This window comes from Pinus tabuliformis, chromosome Q, assembly GCF_031772625.1.
Source record: "Pinus tabuliformis cultivar Carrire ecotype Pingquan chromosome Q, CPIR1, whole genome shotgun sequence".
NCBI classification, from domain to species: Eukaryota; Viridiplantae; Streptophyta; class Pinopsida; order Pinales; family Pinaceae; genus Pinus; species Pinus tabuliformis.
The window spans coordinates 227,171,250-227,192,742 of record NC_142296.1 but is presented as its reverse complement, the minus strand read 5'-3'; the positions used below and the strand labels follow the sequence as shown (position 1 = coordinate 227,192,742).

At 36.6% G+C, this 21,493-nt stretch overlaps 1 non-coding gene across 1 annotated transcript; it reads left to right on the top strand.

Annotated features, from left to right (window-relative positions):
- The first annotated feature begins 20,079 nt into the window (after positions 1-20,079).
- Positions 20,080-20,162, top strand: TRNAL-CAA (transfer RNA leucine (anticodon CAA)). Its single transcript has one exon. It is a non-coding gene; the product is annotated as a tRNA-Leu (tRNA).
- Positions 20,163-21,493: the final 1,331 nt, after the last annotated feature.

Here is a 21,493-nt window from a genome sequence, read left to right as displayed (position 1 = left end):
GAAAATTCTCATTTTCTTAAGGATCAAATAATCCTTCTTTGTGCGATAACTTCATCATCCGGACTCGGATTGAAGTACCATTTGCGTCATTGGAATTAGGAAGATGAGATCTCCGCTTTGGTCCTGAGTTGAGTTCATTCTGCTCACTTTGATTTCTGAGTTTTTCCATGCCATTGTATCTGAAGATCCACTTGGATCAATTATGCATTCCATTGCAGGGGCTTCGATATTATTGTATGGGCATGTATTATTTTCTTCAGTTAATAATATAAATAAAAGGTTGCATTTCCAGATCTTGTTTGTGTTCTTGTTTCTTGCTGAAAGTTTTGTTTTTAACACTAAAGTGTGTTAGATCCTTTGAAAAAATTGATGTTTGGGATCTTACAGTTTGATATTGGAAGCAAAAGGAAAAGTGGCATCTGTGCTTGTAAAAAAAATCTTGTACAAGAGTTAAAAACCAATGAATATGGTGAAATCCCTATGAACTATGTGAGGTCATTAAACTATTTTGTCTAAGCTTATCTGGTCAGTGGGAGGCTTAATGGATGACTAAATCACTATGGTGCTTATTTTATAGCTATTAAAATACCTAGAAAGGAAATTTTGGGTCATTGTGGTGCTTTGTTGAGTAGCTGTTAAACCACCTAGATAGTGGATGCCAGACTCATGTGGTGCTTATTATGACAATATAGTGGATAAACCACCTGGACAGTGGATTACAACTCTTGAGACTGAGCAATACCCCATATGAACCTTTGGTGAGTATCTGTGAATGAACTTAGAAAAAGAGTGAGTCATTGTGGTGCTTCATGCTAAGAACAGTGAATAGACCACCCTGGTGCTTGCTATAGCAACAACTGATAAACCAAGTTGGTGCTTGATGTTCGAAGGTAGTTATTAAATCTCGTGGATAGTGGGATCCATCATCTAAGTGTTTAACCAAGCCTTTGGCGTGAATTCCCTAAGAAATTATTCCTCATATATTGAATTTGGCTTGGAGATGGTTAGCTACAAGAAAGTTGTCGTGTAGTTGGCATATGGTTGGGTGGAGAGTGGAAGTTACTCCTTCAGTTTCTAACCAATTTGAGACACAAAGATAAGTATATTACATGTGTGCATTTGAATAATGAATTGTAGTGTTCACTGTTATGATTATGATTGGTGTGAAATATTATGTGTCTATGAATGTTAATGAATGTCTAGATTGTGTTGTTCAATATTTAGTTCATGATTGGTTTGAGGAAATGTGTATTTATGCTATCTTATTTCACAACAATGGCTTCTAGATATATTAGATTATTTTGTTTAGAGCATTAGTAATGCCTGATTAATGGGCTTTAATTCCTCTTCTATAGTCATGAACACATGTGTAATCATTGTAGTTAATTGATATTCATAGCATGTAAGCAAGTTTAACCAGAATGTATGTTACGCAATATAAGTGATGGTATTTTATTAATCATTTTAATGAATTGAATTAAAAACCAACACCTTTGAAATAAAAAGTTTATACGTAAAATATGTTGAATGGTATATGCATGATTAATTAATAATCCTTTTAATTAAAATTCGTAATCAATGTTTAATTAGTGTTTAACAATTGTTTAAGCATTTCGTCTTAGGAATATAATACTGAAGGACAACATAGTACTAAGGAAAGGAGATCTTGGGGAGATATAATACTAGGATATGTAATCCCAAGGATCATGGTACTAGGGAGTATGATATCAGGGTGTATGGTACCAAGAAAAGAACTTAGGGACTACATAGTGGGTGTAGCCCAGTAAGTTGTGATCGTGGCAAAGTATGAATCAATGGAGCTCGGCTTGATATTGTATGGATCGGTAGAACTTGCTCACAATGTAGTTCAATTTATAATTTTTAAAAAGGATCAAAAAATTTATAGTGAGGAAAAACTATTTACTGCGAGCCTAGTGGCACTTAACCAGAATCAATAAACCATACTTAAAACCTTAATTAATCAATGTTAGTGTTAGTTAATCATACCAGAACAATATTTTTTCAACTTAACCACACCAGGATACCTCAGTACTAGGCCTGTATGACGTGGCAAGTCCATGTGGATGCCATAGTGGCATTGAAATGACTCAGATGATGACATAGCAACCATATTTTGTCACACGTGGTAGGTGAAAATGACACTTTTTTCCATTCAAATGGATAGTTGACAAGTGACATGTGGTAAGCACATGTCAGTAATTAGACACGGGGCATGCTCTGATTAGTTGCAATATCTGACATGGAGTGTAACTTGACAAGTGATGTAACAGTGGTGGCCCCCCTAAGGGTACCAGGGCATTGGTAACTTGAGTGTTGTTTAAATGTAAAAATCCAAGGTCGGGCTAGTATGACCTAGCAAAGTGCAACACATCTTGATTTGGTGGAATAGGGAGCCACATGGTAGGTTTGATTTGTCCCCACTTGTATGAAATGGAAAACCTTGGGATATGTGCTAAGACCTCACTTGGTAAAGTTACTATGTGTTAACGTTTTGGTAGCTTCAACACATTGGGAGCTTAGAAGAAAGGTGAGGCCCCATACTAGGCATTAGATCACCAAAATATTTGTTAATAAAATGTTTCATGGAAGGGCAGGTGCAGATAGACCAAACCCAATGTGATGTGTGTGACATGTGGACCCCACGTGGAAATGACATGGCACCACGTGGCCAGGTGTGGCCAGGCGTGGCCACGTGCGTATATTCCTCTTGATGATTGTCCTCTTTTAATGACTAAATTTCCAAATGGCATAACTTTCTACCTGGGACTCAGATTGAGGTAATATTTATATCGTTAGAAACCGCTCGACAGGTTTAGAGTGATGGTGGAATTTGTTTTAGAATCTGAAGATTTTGACAAAAGAGGTTGTTGTAACCCAATATTCATAAAAAGCCTTAGATATTGGGTCAAACAAGTAACACTCCCACAACCCGAGATGACATAAGGGGGTGAGAAGTGTTGCAAATTGGTATCAGAGCAATATGGTAGCACTCCCACACCTTGAGATGGCATAATAGGGTCGTAGGGGTTACAACCATGGTACTGTAACAAAGCCTATTTACATATTAAGGATCTCTTTTAGTAAAGTGGGGGGTAAAACTTCATGGTTAAGAATCGTGTTCCATGTTTTTTTTAATGTATATATGTTTAACTTATATGTTAATTCTTTTTATAACTAATACTAATTTAAAATAAAGTTATAATTTAGTTAGTTTTTATGATTTTTTTTTGTATTTTAGAAAATGTGAGATGCATCATGAAGTAAGTATTTTGATGCTTATTATGGATTGATTCCTATTGGCGTACTTACTAACCATTTGAATTATATGGCTACACTAGTCATATTTTATATATTAACTATTTTTTTTGTAAGCTTGGTAGGACTCTCTGATTTTCGTGTTTACATGTCCATTATTCACCCAGCTAAGGGGGGAGGGTAGCACAAGATTTGAACCCAAGATTTCCGGTCCGGTGAGACTACATTTCCACGACCACTGCCACTTGAGCTACCCCAAGCGGACATATATTAACTATTATTATATTAAATGTAGATTTGTAAAAAAAATATATATTTTTACATTTATAATAACAATTTTATAATAATAATCTAAGTTTAAGATTATGGTTGAACTTTACACCAAATTAGTGTATGTGACTCCTTGTTTGTGGGACAAGAAACCTACCTTAGTGTAATGATTTTATTACTAAAGACATGTGACCTCATACAAGGAAACATGTATTAAGAATATTCATACTATAATTATATTATAGTTGCTAATTGATAATATATTATGAGTATATTATGTTTCGTTGTGAATATGTTTTTTCCTCTTGAGAAACTATATATCTTGATTGAAACGACGTATATTATTATATAATATATTATTATTATTCGTATTGTCAATATGTTGTCAAAATACATAGTTTATCCATAAGAAAAAACATATTGATAACATGAATTCTATTGTGAAAATCTACACACTCAAATGTCACAATCAATCTACTCCTACTAGCACTAGTTTGGGTACAATCTAGGAATTTTGTCAAAATATATATGCTTTGGAATACTCATGATCATCATTAAAAAGACCCTAAAAGATATCATTTTAAATTAGTGATATCTTCACTTCGCAGACTTCAGTTTGAGCAATTATTTTCTTGAAAGTAACTATTTTTGTCAGACCAATTCAAATTACAATTTGTTTCTTTTCATTTTGCATAGAAATCTTTAGAAATGGATTTACATTTCATGACCCTATTTACTCCCTTGAAAATCCTAAGAAAGAGAAAAAATATGTTTCTTTGGCCTAAGAAAGAGATTTGATACCACTTGTTATGATCCTTAACCCTCAAAATTGAATAAAAATCTATTTATCAAGAATTTTCAGTAGTGATTCATTTAAAAAAAACCTTAAGGTAGGCCAAAACCATAAAATGATCCTTTTATGGAATGATTGACTCTTTGATCATGCAACACCACATTTCCTTAGCCATAATGGTGTGACCAACATATTCCTACTACAATTAGACTACACCTTTTCACTTAAAATTTGTCCATAACTTTATTTTAAGCCATAGTAGCTAGAAACAATGCCAAGTCCTACACAACTTAGATTACCTAATAAGCATAGTAGGCATACATCCAACATAAGCCTAACAACATTATGCAACACTTATATGTATCCAATTTCACAACTGATCCAACACAAACATTCAGGGAGACATAACATGCATTACATATGAGACAACCATAAAACAAAAGTATGGATGGGCACTAGGGCATATGCCTTAACTCTTCATCATATAAGAATTTTACAAGTACAATAGAGGATTATGACCAATCTATATGTGGATCATTTATAGACTATAATGACAATGACAAAAAGCTAGTTAATTGTCCATCCAACCCATGAAGCATCCACAAGAATTCCTCTTACAACTCATGTTTTGTCTTTTTGTCACTTACCTAATGCAATTTTTCTTGTAATTCTTAAACCCAAGCTTAGCTACCATGTACCACTGAATAAATTATTTCTAGTCTTAATCAAAGTAAAATTTTGCATGAATAACTCAAGCATCTAAATTTTTGAAGCTTGAAACTAATAGTGAAGCACAACATGGTTACTAGACTACCTAAGGTTTTTCTCCCCAACGGAGTATTCCAAGGATGTATGGTTGGAAAACATCATTATGATACCTTTAAAATAATAAAAACTTGAGTGTAAAGGTTCAAAAATAACATTTCCATATTGACCTATGTTCCCTAGACAAAGTGTAAGGTATGTCTTAATCTTCAATGCTAATTTTATAAGTATAATTCAGTATATTTATTGAGGAATATGATTATTTTTTTAAGAAATCCAAGGACTTTAGAATGTTAGTTGAAAACCAATGTGGTTGACCTGTAAAATATGAGAAATTAGACAATAAAGAAGAATATGTAAATAGGGATTCTAAAAACTACTTATCTTATAATGGTATATCTTAGAAAATATTTGTACCTTAGACACCTCAAATAAAATGGCATGACAAAATTGAAAAAATAAACTTGAATAGAAATAATATATTATTTTCTTTAGGTCATGTTGACAGTGTTGGACCTACCAACATTCAAGGGGTCTCCCTGATATGTGGTCCCAATTAGAATTCACACCATTTGGGATAGGAGCCCAATCCGAAATATGGCCCAAATGGAGATTTCTTAAAGATTTGCCTTGGCTTTAACTGTCAGTAAGAGACAGGAGCACAGATGTACCTTTGAAAAGAAAGTAAGTGCACCTGGTGAGTGTTTGGTTGTAGGTGTGTCAAGGTTCTCCTACTGTGGATGGAAGGAGAAAATGAACCTCTAAGAGAGAGGTAATAGTACCACCGTAGCAGAGACACACATGAACAAGACAAGTCTGTCTAACATCCAATGAAATAGTCCACAAGCATGTGACGGTCATTGCAACCAATACAACACATTCCAAAGATTATAAACACTTAAATAACCGAAATAGTTCAACTATTTTAATACAAGTGAAAGAAAACATGAATCATAAACATTCACAAAATAGTCTTACAAATATTCATAATCCATGCATGAAGAACGTGTTGGCCATCAATTTTCATATATTAAGTAAAATTTCCAATACACATGTATACAATGAACACCACTAGATCCAATAGTGGATAGCTGGAACCACCACTTGGTCCTCAAAAGAACTAGCTTGTATCTCTAATGCCTTGCGGGAGGAGCCAAGGTGAAAAGTCCTTTTCTCATATATTGAGGGTGTATATATCACCAATGGGGTGATGCTTCACCTCCCTTGTAACTCTTTGACTACCCTCATGACTGTTTGACTTCCTATGAAATTTCAACTTTACATGACTCTTCATCTTCTGTACATGTCATTTGGAAGTCTTCCACTTTACAATACATTTTGGAATAAGAAATTACATAATCCACAAGAATGATGTGGCATATGACGACTCATTACATGACATGACATGACACTGGTGACATGGAATTCTTCATGACATGGAAATGTCAATCCATTCTTGATACTCCTTGCTATGTGTCTTCTTGGGAATGCTCTTCTGTCCACCTCCATATGGCTTATAGATAAGGAGTTTTCAGTTATATCAGGTCTTGAGCTACAGTTGCAAATTGGTGTCCTTTTTCTTTCTCTTGATCAATCAGCATGCATACTCAACTAAAAATATGACTTCCAATATGTTTTCCTTCTCCATATCCTTCTTCATCATCTTGACATGGTATGATAGAGTACCTACATCTGCAATTCACTCATGACAAGATGGCATCAGCTCGATAAACCCCCAGTCTAAGATGTTGCATGTTGATCCACTTACTGAGTCCAAACTAGATAGCAGGCTGAGGGAGAGGCTCAGTGAATGTGCAATTGCACATCTCATGTAGTCAAAGGTGAAGCTTGAGCCTTGAAACTGCATAATGTACAGTTCAGGCTGGATTGAGCAAGAATATTGCATAGTTTTGGAGCTCAGGGAGATAGGTTGAAGGGTTGAGCATTGATTCTTCCTACTACGCAGTTTTGAAAGGTAGATCAGGTTGGGTGATTGCGCAATTGCGCAAATCGGTATCTCAAGGGATGGTCATGAAGTCAAAGATTGCACAATGCGTAGTTGAGGCTAGGCTGGAGGGATTAATTGTGTAGTTTTGGAGGCCAAGGTCCAGGCTTGAGCACTGAAACTGTGTAGTGTGCAGTCCTGGGAGGCAAGAATTGCGCATTATGTAGTTTCAAGAGGCAGTGTTGCAACTATAGGGATGATACTCCACAATTCACAATTCAAGAGTGCCAAATGAGGCTAATTTTCTTGGTCAGAGAGCTTTCAAATTTTGACTAAGTGTGGGATCGATGAAGCTGATGTGAACAATGATAAGACTCGACTATGATCACACACTTAGAACACTTGATGAAACAACAACATAGATCATCTAGGACACATGAACAACATACTTCCCTTAGTGCAACAACTTTGCAACGAATCACGACAAGTGTGACACTAAAGATACACTTTGTGACGACCGTGACGACACTTGTGCGACAATGCTTACAACTTTGGAAATGAGTGCGATGAATGTTTACATGGTAAGATAAACTCATTTACACAAAGGTAACCCCTTGAAACCACCAAAACAAGCTCATATACATTGTGTGACACTTAACATGTGAAAAGATGACATTTTTCTTTTCTTGCAAAAGGGACCAAAACACTTAGAGAAAACACATACAATGGATTTCAATGTTTGCGACAACAATATGCAAGACCAAGGTAGGCTCTGAAATTTGGTGTAGGCCAAAATTTTGGAGGGTGTTGTAGCAGTGACAACACTTGGTGACACATTGGTAGAATTCCAGCTTCTCTGTCTTGGTTGACTCTTCTGTGCAGGGTCTCAGTTCTTCACAGAGTATTGATTCATCATGAAGATTACTTTGGCTTCCCCACTTACCCCATGAATAAACATGGTACCCTTTGTGCCTTCTCTATTTGAAAAAATCATAAGATTCAACAATATTGCGATGTTTGAAATTGGAAAGGGTAGTGTAGTTTGCGAGGATTCGATTTTCAGAGTGTAGTTTTTCATCTTTGGTGTTTCTCCACTGCCAGAAGTCCTGGACAGTACCACGATAGAGTTGCTTGCTTTACCTCTCTTCACAGGAAGCCTTTCTCTTCTTTCACCTTTATTTATATATTTAAAGAGGATTCTTCATAGACACTTATTCATTTTATGGGTGGAAGAGGGATCCTGACTTATTGAAAGAAGGAGATGGTGTTCCTTCAAAGAAGCATATAGATACCTATGATTTAGGTTTTCTTGTTAGAGTTTTTCCCCTTTTCCTCTTCTATTGATTGGATAAACATGAAAATATTGAAACATAATGAACCAAGTACAAGCATAAGGTTTCCAAAATAGACACAAGTATCATGGTTCGACACAAAACTCTCCTTACAGATAGATCATATTATTCGTTAGAACATCATCAACCAAAAGATATAACCAACACAAAGAAGGAGGACCAAAGGTTAGCCAAATGTTGTAGTATCACAAGACTCTTTTCAACTCAGCCACACACAAAGAAGTTAGAAAACACGTTCACACATGATGCTTATTTACAAAAATGAAAATAAGAACAAGACCAAACAAACAAAAAAACAAGAAACTATGTTCATAGGGCAGGGCACAACCCCAGATCATCATTGAAAATACTATTTTAAGTCTTGTCCATTGACATAAATAGAGTCAATATTCTTGTCTAGTGATTGAAGATGATATGTTTGTTGGCCAAGATTTTCGTGTATAGTGAACGATCAAATCCACAGGGATTGGAACTTAGTGTGTTTGCCTTTTTCTTCGTGGGATTTGTCCCACTTCATGACTAAGTTATCCACATCAAATTGATTGTTCCTTGCAGACTTCTTGTCGAACCACCTCTTGATATGACTCTGGTGAAGATAAAAAATTTTATTTTTCCTTTTGTCTTTCTTCCTTCAGCTTGCAAAGGGTGTCTATCCTATGTTGAACCAATAAGCATGGCTTGCTCTGGGATTCTTGTGAAAGTTGAAGGGTAGGAAAATAGATGTTTAGGGGTAGGATGGCTTCTTTTCCATACAACAAGAAGTAAGGATATGTATTCAGAGAAGGTTTTGGTGTGACTCGGTCAACCCATAGGGCATTCACCAAAGCAGAGTGTCAGTTTATTTGTTCAGAGAAAATAGTCTTCTTAACGATACAAATAAGGTTATTGTTTGTAGACTCAGCAAGGCCATTCCCTTGTGGATAGTAATTAGATGAATGTTTAAATACAATTCCATTTTCCAATGCAAAATCATATAATATTAACAATGAAAAATATGTTTCATTGTCAAAAAAAGTGAAGTCATAACATCAAACTTGGAAATGATATTCTGCTTAAGGAAGATGATGACTTCCTGATCATTCACTTGCTTTAGTGGAATTTCTTATGCCCATAGTGTTTAGTCTGTAGCAGTAAGAATGTAGTGGTGTTACTTTGACGAGTGAAAAAATATCTCGCCAATAACATCTAGGCCCCATTGTTGAAATGGTTCTTCCACTGCGATAGGCTTCCACGGGGTGACTGACTTCTTGTTTCAGTCGAGACACTTTGACGAAATGAACACTTGCGGGCATAGGCATGGTCATATTTGAATAATGTGGGCCAATAGAAACCAACCACATAAATTTATGATTTCTTGTGTCACCCGCAAAGTGTCCCCCAACTAGTCCATCACGGAGATCACACAATACTTTCTCTGAGTCGTGCACTTCCAAGCACCTAAGCAGTACTCCATTATGGTGCTTTTTGAAATTCACCCCATGAAATATTTGATAAGGTAATGATTTTAGTCTGATTTCCCTCTTCTGTCATGTGGATAAGTGTGAGGGAACTGTGCCATGCCCAAGATACTAGCATACATCACCGTACCAAGAGTTTGTGATAATAGTGGGGGAAGATCGCTCAATGTTATACATTTCGATTTACTACTCACATCTGGATAAATATTCATTTTTTGCATCCACTGCTTCTACTTCTAGCCGACATAGACCATGGCCCTTGATCATGTGAACCGGTTTGAATTCTAATTCGTACCCTTGCATACTCGTCATCTAGTTCTCTCTTCTTTCACCCAACTCTTGTTGAACAAACAACAATTTGATTGTTGTGGGTGGCATAAAGATAATACAATGATTCTTCAAGAGGTAGGGCCAAAAGTGCTTTACTGCCTTGTAGACTGCATACACTTGCTTATCAATGGTGGGATAGTTAAGTTCAAGTCCATGTAGGTTGGCACTCATGAAAGATATCGGTCACTCATTATTTTGATAATCATTTTGTGTGAGAACAACGACAAGAGAAGTATTAGAAGTGAAAGTGTAGAGCATGAAATATTTCTTGAAATCTGGGTTGTACAAGGTTGGTGATTCTGCGATAGCCTGCTTGATATGAGAAAACACATCCTTTTCCCTTTTGTATCACTTGTATAATTCATCCTTCTTTACCATCTTCTGCATGGGTTTCACGATCTAAGCGTAACCAGAGATGAACTTGCGAAGAAAATTAATCTTCTCGAGGATGGACTGCATACCTTTCTTATTCATTGGGGAGGGGATCTGCATGATAGATCTGGCCCTCTTAGGGTCTAATTTAATCCCAATTTTCACGATAATGTGGCCCAAAATATTACCCTCAAACACTACAAAAATAATTTTCTTGGGATTAAGGGATCTCTCGTACTTCCAACATCGCTCAAAGATTTTCTTCAAATGGTGTAAGTGTTCAGATCTCTTCTTAGAGAACACTGTGACATCATCAAGATACACCACTATGCTTTGCTTGATCAATCCACGAAATGTGATGTCCATTGCACGTTGAAATGTCAACACTGCATTGACTAGCCCAAATGGCATTCTTTAGAATGCGAACTTGCTCCACTAAGTGTGAAATGTTGTTTTTATTCTATTAGGATTTGAGACCAAAACCGGGTTATAGCATGAATAACCATTGAGCAAGGAGAATATCTCTAACCACGATACTATCTTCAATATCTATTTCATAGACGACATAGAGTATTTTTCTTTGTCCGATGTGCAATTCAAGTTTTGAAAATCAACACACAAGCGGATTTCCCCAGACTTCTTTCTTACTGGGACCGGATTAGATCATACCCAGGTTGAATGTCACACTTTGTATATGATTCGAGCATCCAACAACTTTCTCAATTTTTTTTGAATTAGGGGCTCAAGCATCAGATGCACCTTTCACAACTTTCCTTAAAAGAATTGGCCCCTTCCTTGTTTGGGATAACATGTTGGATTATTTGTGTGTCATAGGTTTTGAGCTCATCATATGTCTAGGCAAAAACATCTCAGTATTTCTTAAAATAGGCGGCTGAAAGCTTATCACTCTTATGGTGTCCAATAAGTACCGAGATTGACAAACTTCAAATCCTTTTTTTTTCCAAGATTTATTTGTTTGTGGGTTTTTGTGTTGGCTATCCCTCAAAAGTGATTCTACAAATCATATAGATTTTCCAATGATACCACGCCCTTTGCCATGGGGTTTTCTTTATTTGTGTGTGCTACATCTTGCAACACAGTTCCGTGCTTGTCTTCATCGATAGTTGCATCTTTGAATACATCAAAATTCACCATAAAGTGAAGTATCTGCTAGTCATCATTGAAAATGTGTAAATTAGTGATATTGTTAGGGACAGATGGCTTATAAATAATTTCAACAGAAAAATTATCCCTAAGCAGTGATAACCTAGCAACAACATTTGCTAATGCGTATGTCGTTGCGTTACACATTCTAGGAACATATATACTATTAAAATATTGGAAATGAGAAATCAAACACCATACCTCTTGTTGATAACCTTTCAGATGAGGTGACACACCGTGAATAGTATTGTGTACCTATCATATGACAATTTTAAAGTCACCTACTTCTTTGAGAACTCCAACATTGAAGTCGATGGCCATTTGTAAACCCAAGATTAATGGTTTATATTATGTTGTGTTGTTTGTGCACTTGAATTCCAAGCGGATTGAGATCAAGTGTTTCCTCTGTTGCAAGTCTACTAAAACAAAACCTGCTGAAGAGCCCTCTTACGTCTCTGAACTGTCAAAATACAAAATCCAAACATCATATGTACAAGAGCTAGGCCCTACACTAGTACTACTATTACTATCTATTATATGTAAGTCATTTTTGCAAGTTGGAATAGGAATGAGATCCAACTGTGTGTCAGGTTGGACTGGGATGGCTGGGCAAGATAACAACCTAGATTAATTTTGAGAAAGAAATTTCGAAAGATTAGATCTGCGAAATCAATTTGTTTGTTTTTCCCCTCGAAGGGTGTAACAATATGCTTCATGTCACCCATATTTGGTTATTTCTTCCCTTGTACGGAAGCCATAAATGCGACTAGTTGGTAGAAAAATACCCTTGTAGTTTGTTGGACCAGTCTCTACTCAGCAATAGATTGTATGCTTCCGGGATGTCCACAATTACTATATTTATACATTGGTGAACTCGTTGGTTGAATGATAGGCGAACAAGCACATTATGAGTTCACCAATAGCATGGACAAGAGTCTTATCCTATCCCATTTTGAATTTATTTTATTGGCTACAGATAGTGGCATTACGTTCATCGATGCACCATAATCAACTAAGCAATTGTGTACATTGTAATTAAAAATTTCAAACGTTAACAAAAACAAAGGGCAGACCCTGTTAGCTTCTCATGCTAATGCATTAAGTATTGATTCTAGGGGACCAAAAGACTTACCAGATTGAGATCTCTTCTGTGAATAAGCGTTGTTACCTAAGGTTGATTGTTCAAGAGTGCAGATGAGTAGTTCCCGTTGGATTGTGATTCTTGTAAGTTCGAAGAGTGAAATGTTAGAGCGAATTTTCTTCATGTCCTTGACTATATTGTAATCAAGCATAATGGGGATCACTGAAGTGTTTGAAGGAGTAGCTTGAGCTTATACTTCTAGAGTGATGGAATTGCTTTTATTGTTGGTGGAACTACTCTTTTCTGTAGCAATGTTTCTAGACTTGCTCTAAGTGTTTTACACTGAGTTGACAAGCAGTGTGATCTTCCTTAACAAATGTTCTTTTAGTTTCAGCCTTGTCAACTCTAGTTCCAAAACTAGACCTTGGATTCTTAAGTTATACTGAACATTCTTCTTTTGAGCCAGGTCCTCACGCAGTGGATGCTTTTCAACAATTTTCTTTTCAGCTGTGTATACATAACTAAATGTATTTACTGCATGCCCAACACTCGCAGTTTCTTTCGTTTCTTCCGTAGGCTTAGTCTTCTCAACTAAAAGTATTGTATCAATGAAATGTGTAGCTAGAGAATTCATGTTGTGTTTGCATTGCGGGCATGTTTTTTGTGAATGATACTCTTGATGAAACAAACAATATTGGTCCATGCCCATACTCTCAACATTCAACAATGTTCGAGCTCTGCCCAAACTTGGTCGGCTAGTTGCTACTATTTCCAGAGTTGGCAATGCTTCTCAAAAAGTTGAATTTAGGGGGCTTGCTGTTTATGGTGGTCTCGCTTGACCTCTTTTTAACTTTTCCAACTCATTGGACATAGACTTGATGGTGCGGGTCAAGCTCTCAAGATTGGTAGCTTCCTTTTGTTTAGCCTTACCTAAGGAGGCCTAAGACCTTTTGCCCATGTCTTTGGAGTCCTTTGATGATTCATTTTCAAAGTCCTTTTCCATTGTGATTTCTTCTTCATAATTCTCTGTAAGAGTCGCTTTTGCAGTTCTCTTCACGAACTGTGTGATGCTTGTAGGTAAGGTAGAATTATAATAATCGATAGTGATGGAGTCATGAGGTTTTGTAACTGTAGGAAATTTGTTCAATATATGATTAAACCTCTGATTGAAATCTTTAACTTTTTCTTTCTGCTCCATCTTGATATAGCCCAACTCTTTCAATAACATGGCAAGGGTTTTGTCATCGGCAAACTTTTCAAGAAACAACTTCTTAAACCCCTTCCAATTCTGGATTGAGTTCAAAGGAAGACTGTGATACCATATAAATTCTTTGCAATCTAAGGTACATGGGAAAATTCTACATGCAACATCATCATAACATACCTCAAGCATTTGTAGATGTAGGTAAAAATTATCCAAATTGTGCTCCACCTTCATTGCTTTGTCAAGGTCATACTTCGTTAACAACTTCTTCTGGTGCCTCGACATATTTTGTAACACACCCAACAATGCAAGTGGGCCTTGAGTCATCCAATCCAGATCTTGGTCTACCATATCTTTGTCTCTGTGCTCCTCCTCTTCGTTAGAGTCTGATGGATCTTCCTCTTCTTCTCCATGATATGATGGATCTTCTTCTTCTTCTTCATCACCTAACCCGTGGAAAGTATCACTTGAGAGTACAACGTTTTCTGCGTCACCTTCATTAAAAGATGGAGCTTGTGCTGGTTTCTCTGTGCTTTTTGCAGTCTCTTCTAGCTCTTCAAGGGTGGCGAGAACCAGATCTTCAACTGTCTAAACCACTATCTCGATAGGAGTAGTTGCGTTCTTCTTTGGAAAATAAGGCATATTATGTACTCCAAGTATAAGTCTGATAGCCTTTGCAAACTTATGGGTTATAGTTAGGATGGCCTGGATGTGCTCGTATGAGATTTCACAAATTTGTTCAAGACCGGGCTGAGAAGATCCACCAACTTCAGGAATATGAGTTAGGGGAGGTGCTCGGAATATTACTGCCTTGACAGAAAGAAGTATGATTAGGGTGGGTGAGGTTATCAACCATAAAATATCTAGCTACCCTCCTTATAGTTCCAGCAATATTGACGGTGCTGGACTCGCCAACATGGGGTCTCCCCGATATGTGGTCCCAATTAGACCTCACATCATTTGGGATAGGAACCCCATCCAGAATATGGCTTGGTTACCAATATCTTAAAGATTTTCCTTGGCTCTAATTGTCAGTGAGAGAGAGGAGCGCAAATGTACCTTTGAAAAGCAAGTTAGTGTGCTTGGTGAGTGTTCAGTTGTAGGTGTCTCAAGGTTCTTCTAATGCGGAGGGAAGGAGAAAGTGAGCTTCTAAGAGAGAGGTAATATTACCACCCTAGTAGAGACACACATGAACAAAACATGTTTGTCTAACATCCGGTGGAATAGTTCACAAAGACGTGACGACCATTGCAACCAATACAACACATTTTCAATATGATAAGCATTAAAATAACCGAAAAAGTTCAACTACTTTAGTTAAGGTGAAAGCAAACATGAATCATAAACATTCACATAATAGTCTTACAAATATTCATAATCCATGCATGAAGAACGTGTTGGCCATCAGGCTTCATATATTAAGTAAAAGTCCCAAGACACATGTATACATCGAACACCACTATCTCCAATAGTGGAGCGTTGGAGCCACCACTTGGTCCTCAAAAGAACTAGCTTGTCTCGCTAATGCCTTGTGGGAGGAGCCAAGGTGAAAGGTCATATTTTCATACAATGAGGGTGTATATATAACCAATGGGGTGATGCTTCACCTCCCTTGTGACTCTTTGACTACCCTCATGACTATTTGACTTCCTATGAATTTTCGACTTTACATGACTCTTCATCTTCTATACATGTCTTTTGGAGTTCCACTTTACAATACATTTTCGAATAAGAAATTACATAATCCACAAGAATGACGTGGCATATGACGACTCATGGCATGACACGACACGACACAGCTGACATGGACTTATTGATGACATGGAAATTTCAAACCATTTTTGTTGCTCCTTGTTATGTGTATTCTTGGGAATGCTCTTATGTCCACCTCCATATGGCTTAGAGGTAAGGAGTTTTCAGTGATATCAAGTCTCAAACTGCGATTGCAAACTGGTGTTCTTTTGCTTTATCTTGATTGATCAGCATGCATAATCAGCTAGAAAGATGTCTTGCAACATGTTTCCCTTCTCCATATCCTTCTTCGTCATCCTATCATGGTATGATAGAGTACCTGCATCTGCAATTCACTCAAGAAAAGACGACATCAATTCAATAAACCCCTAGTCTAAGATGTTGCATGTTGATCCACTAAATGAGTCGAAACTGGATGGAAGGTTGAGGGAGAAGCTTAGTGACTAAGCAATTGCGCCGCTTAGGTAGTCAAAGGTGAATCTTGAGCCTTGACATTGCGCAATGCACAGTTCAGACTAGACTGAGCAAGAAGATTGTGCAGTTGTGGAGCTCAATGAGCTAGGATGAAGGGTTGAGCATTAATTCTGCCTACTATGCAATTCTGGAAGGTAGTGTAGGTTGGGTGATTGTGCAATTATGCATTTCAGGAGCTCAAGGGTCGGGCTTGAGGTTAGAGACTGCGCAATGCACAGTTGAGGCCAAGTTGGAGGGCTGAATTGTGTAGTTTTGGAGGCCAAGGTTCGTGCTTGAGCACTGAAACTGCGTATTGCACAATCCTAGGAGGCAGGAACTGCGCATTGCGCAGTGTCAAGAGGCGAGGTTTCAACTAGAGGGATTAGACTGCACAATGTGCAGTTCAGGAGGGCTGACATGAGGCTAAATTGCTTGGTCAGAGAGCTTTTTGAATTTGACTAAATGTGGGATCGATGAAGCTAAGGTGAACAATGATAAGACTCGACTATGATCACACACTTAAAACACTTAACGACACAACAACATAGATCATCCAGGACACATGAAAAACACACTTCCCTTAGTGCAACAACTTTGCGATGACTCATGGCAAGTGTGACACTAAAGATACACTTTGCGACGACCGTGACAACACTTGTGCGACAATGCTTACAACTTTAGAAATGAGTGTGACGGATGTTTACATGGTAAGATCAATTCATTTACACAAAGGCAACCCCTTGAAACCACTAAAACATGCTCATATACATTGTATGACACTTAACATGCGAAAATACAACATTTTGTTTTTCTTACAAAAAGGACCAAAACACTTAAAGAAAATACATACAATGGATTTAAATGTTTGCGATGATAATATGCAAGACCAAAGTAGACTCCGAAATTTGGTGCAGGCCAAAATTTTGGAGGGTTTTGTAGCAACGACAATAGATCGATAATCATAAAACTTAAGATAACATTTATATCATTATAAAACTTAAAATACCAATTATATCATTATAAAACCTTATATCCAACATCCAAATCCCCATAAAAAAGCATCAAAATTCTATGATTAGTGATGCCAAAATCATTCATAATTTCAATGAGTACTCGTAGTACATGAATACACAAACAACTCCCATGACTCTATAATTTAAGAGCTTAAGTTTAAATCAATCTCCATGATTCAATCCATGGTGATATAATGATTAACATTCAATTTTGTTGAAGTTTCCTCCTTTGCTCTGCAATTATGCACATCCGAAAGACCATTACCGTCCTTAAAAAAATTTCAAGAAGAAAAATCAATATATTCTATTATTCTATCCTTAATTGCCTTATTGTTCTCGTTTGGGATTGGAAGCCAAAAGAAAAAAGAAATCAAATTTCTATTAAAAAGAAAATGGTGTACATGAGTATGTATGGTTTAATGGAAAAACCCTGTACTTTTGGTTTGAGATTGGAAGTTGAAAGGAAAAGCATATCAGATTTCTATTGAAAAGAAAACGATGTACATGAGTCTGTATGGTTTAATGGACAAAGCTTGTACAATATATTGAAAATAAAAAACTAGAAACCATCATTTCCTAAATATTCATAATATTAATATTATTTTAAGTAGATGATTAAAAAAAAAAATCACTAAAAATGTACTACAATTGTTTATAACAAAAAAGACTAATTATTTAAAACCTACAAAACCCACCCTGCTTTGTCAAAAGAAAGATAAAAAAAATAAGAACATGCCCAAACTATGAAAAAGATCCTCATTAAAAACTTTGAAATACATAATGCTCATCTAACAATTGAGCCCTTGCTTAGAGAGATTGTGCCCCCATGGGATTTTTGAACGTTCTATATGTGAGAAAAGTAAATTTCTTTGAAGCTCGACTTCAATCCCTTTTCGAATTTCACAGTAGTGGCAAAGGCTAAATCCAAGGCATCACTTCCAATTTCAGAGTGGTGGCAAAAGCTAAATCCAAGCCATCACTTCCAATTTCACAGGAGTGGCAAAAGGCTAAATCCAAGCCATCGTTGATCCAGTCAATTGTAGTGACTCCTACCCATGAATTTGTTCTTAGCCAGCAAGTCGAACTGAAGTGAATATTTATATTCCCCATCCACTGCCCTGAGAATTCGCTGCTTAAAGCCCACTTGTGATAACAACTCTCTTATTTTTCTGTTTGTTGTATTCACAAGCGTGGGAATATGCGGACGGGTTGCGTTGGTGGGAGTGTAGGGTCTGGGCTGGATCCAACAACTCTTTTATTTTTCTGTTTGTTATATTCACAAGCGTGGGAATATGCTGGGAGTGTGGGTCTGGGCCGGACCCAACAAATGGTAGGGTTCAGGCCTGGAATTTCAAATCTCCTTTGCCTGTCAAATGAAAATTTAATGACGTTTTTATATTTTTCATGCCTTTCATTATACGTTCTATGTAAATTTGTGAGTGTCAACTTTCTCTTATAAGGAAACTCTCTTTCAAATACTCTAAATCTCCTTATACCACAAATAGGATGGTGAGTCAAAATCTCCTTATACCACAAATAGGATAGTCAGTAAATATCACTCACTGGATCTAGTAGCAAGAGCACACTTAATTTCTATTTCTTCTTCAATATGTTGAGATGGCACAATAATGGGATGGGACGAAGGGACAGTACTAAGGATTGTCCTATATTGAAGCCAGAATTTTCGCTGGAAAACAGAGGAATCAAAATCTTAGATTACAGTGGAAATAGATTTATGCAGAAACACAAGCTTCAAACCAGAGAAGCTTCAAACCAAAGACAATTCATATCATCTGACTCATGAAATCAAGTTCCTCCCATAAATAACTCCTACATGAAGCTGAACATGGCCTTTGTACATCTCTAAAAACAGGGAAGTGAACAATGTAAACACATTTAAAAGTAGAAAGTTTGTGTACTGTATCATTTGAAAACTAAAAGACAGCCAATGACTCAATTCACATACATTGCCAAAAAAAACTAAAAAATACAATAAAAATGTAAATTTAAATGCAAGTGTTCCTACTTAAATGCCACATAGGCAGACATGAAACAAAATCCAGCCTATGAAACTTTAAATTAAATTTAAATAAAAAATTGACCAAATTATAAAATTAATTTAAATCCACACTTTGCTAACGTTTAAATTAAATCTTAATCCACACATTTCAAAGAGTTGCAAATTAAATTCATACCCACACTTCGCAAGATTCAAAAGTAAAACTAACGATAAAAACAACAAAAAACTCACCTCTGCCGTTTTCGAAGATCAGGAGAGGAGGACACTGTTTTCGAAGATCAGAGGAGAGGAGGAGATTGAGTCTGCAAATCAAAAAAATGGGGCAAAATAGTCCTCTGCTAAAAAAAAATATGTGTCACCCTAGAAAATAAGAAATCTGTGCCTTGCCCTTAAATTTGAATTACCGACCATTATTTAATTTTACAAAAAAATCATTACACCAAATCCGTCCTTTCTTCTCCATCTGGAATAATCTACGGAGCCACCGAGGTGAGGTTGACTGAGCCTGTACTCCCTCATCCCCCCTTAAAATTTATGACGGGCAATTGAGATACCTGAACGTCAAATTTACGGTTTGAGATTTTTTTTAACCGTCATTTTATACGTTTGAAAAAAAAAATGTGCCGTCAAATACGTTTAAAAATGGAAAAAACGTTCTGTGGAACGTCAAATTCCAGGCCTGGTAGGGTTATGACAACCTAGAAGCAATGTATTATGCTTCATACGAAATTTCAAACAGAAGGCGCGACGACCGAGTTGGTCTAAGTCGTCAGATTATGGTTGTGGTTCAAAGGGCCCGGGTTGAAATCCCAAGGCTCAACATATTCTCAAAGTCAGGATGGCCGAGTGGTCTAAGGCGCCAGACTCAAGTTCTGGTCCTCGATGAGGGCGTGGGTTCAAATCCCGCTTCTGACACCTCCTATTTTATGCCCGACTTCAGATTCCACCTTTTTGATATTCCCAAAATCTCAGGATTTATATGCTCGACAGCGTCTATTTTATCCGCCAGTTCAAATTTCACTTTTTTTTGGCATCAATCCATAGGAAATATGTTAGGAGTTGTCTATAATGTGATTTTTTGGAGATTTTGGTGAGGGAATCCGGAAGAAATTGAGGTCAAATCTTGATTTGTTGCAGTTAAAATCGTTTTTTAACTACATATTTGGATTCAACACCATTCCACCTTTCTTTGGCGTCAATCATAGGAAATCTGTTAGGAGTTGTCTATAATGCGATTTTTTGGAGATTCCGGTGACGGAATCCGGCAGAAGAAGTTGAGGTCAAATCTTGATTTGTTGCAGTTAAAATCGTTTTTTAACTACATATTTGGATTCAGCACCCAGGGGACGCTTTGATTGTGCAGAAACTAGCTATCAAACTTACGATTCCAATAAATTGCTGCCGGATTTTGACCGGAAAAATCCACCAAAACAACTTCCAAAAAATCTCATTATGCCAGAGGTCCTGAGTTCAACTCTCAGAATGACCCCGAGCTTCTCACCCACACGAGGGTTCAAAATATGCTAATGCGATTTTTTGGAGATTCCAGTGACGGAATCCGGCAGAAGAAGTTGAGGTCAAATCTTGATTTGTTGCAGTTAAAATCGTTTTTTAACTACATATTTGGATTCAGCACCCTGAAAAACCCAGGGGACGCTTTGATTGTGCAGAAACTAGCTATCAAACTTACGATTCCAATAAATTGCTGCCGGATTTTGACCGGAAAAATCCACCAAAAAAACTTCCAAAAAATCTCATTATGCCAGAGGCACTGAGTTCAACTCTCAGAATGACCCCGATCTTCTCACCCACGCGAGGGTTCAAAATATGCTTTTGACATTCTTTCTTTTATGTTTTTGTTGGGTGTTATTTTCATAAGCAATCTCTGAGCAATTTCTAAGCTCGGATGGCCAACTGATACAAGACGCTATTCTGGACCTCGATCAATGAGGGTGCGAGTTCAAATCGCAACTCCTTTAATGTTATAGAAAGCTTCACGATACTTACTTATAAGTAATTTTTTTAAGTGTAAAATTTGAAAAAAAAATTAAGTGTAGAATTTGAAAAAATATTGTATTTTATTGTATTTTTTGTTTAATGTTATGTAAAATAAACTATAGACATTAAAATGATTTATTTTTGTTATTAATATATTTTTAAGTATAGCAAATATTAGTTAACATAGATTTTCAAATAATTATAATTTAAAATGATTTATTTTTGTTATTAATATATTTTTAAGTATA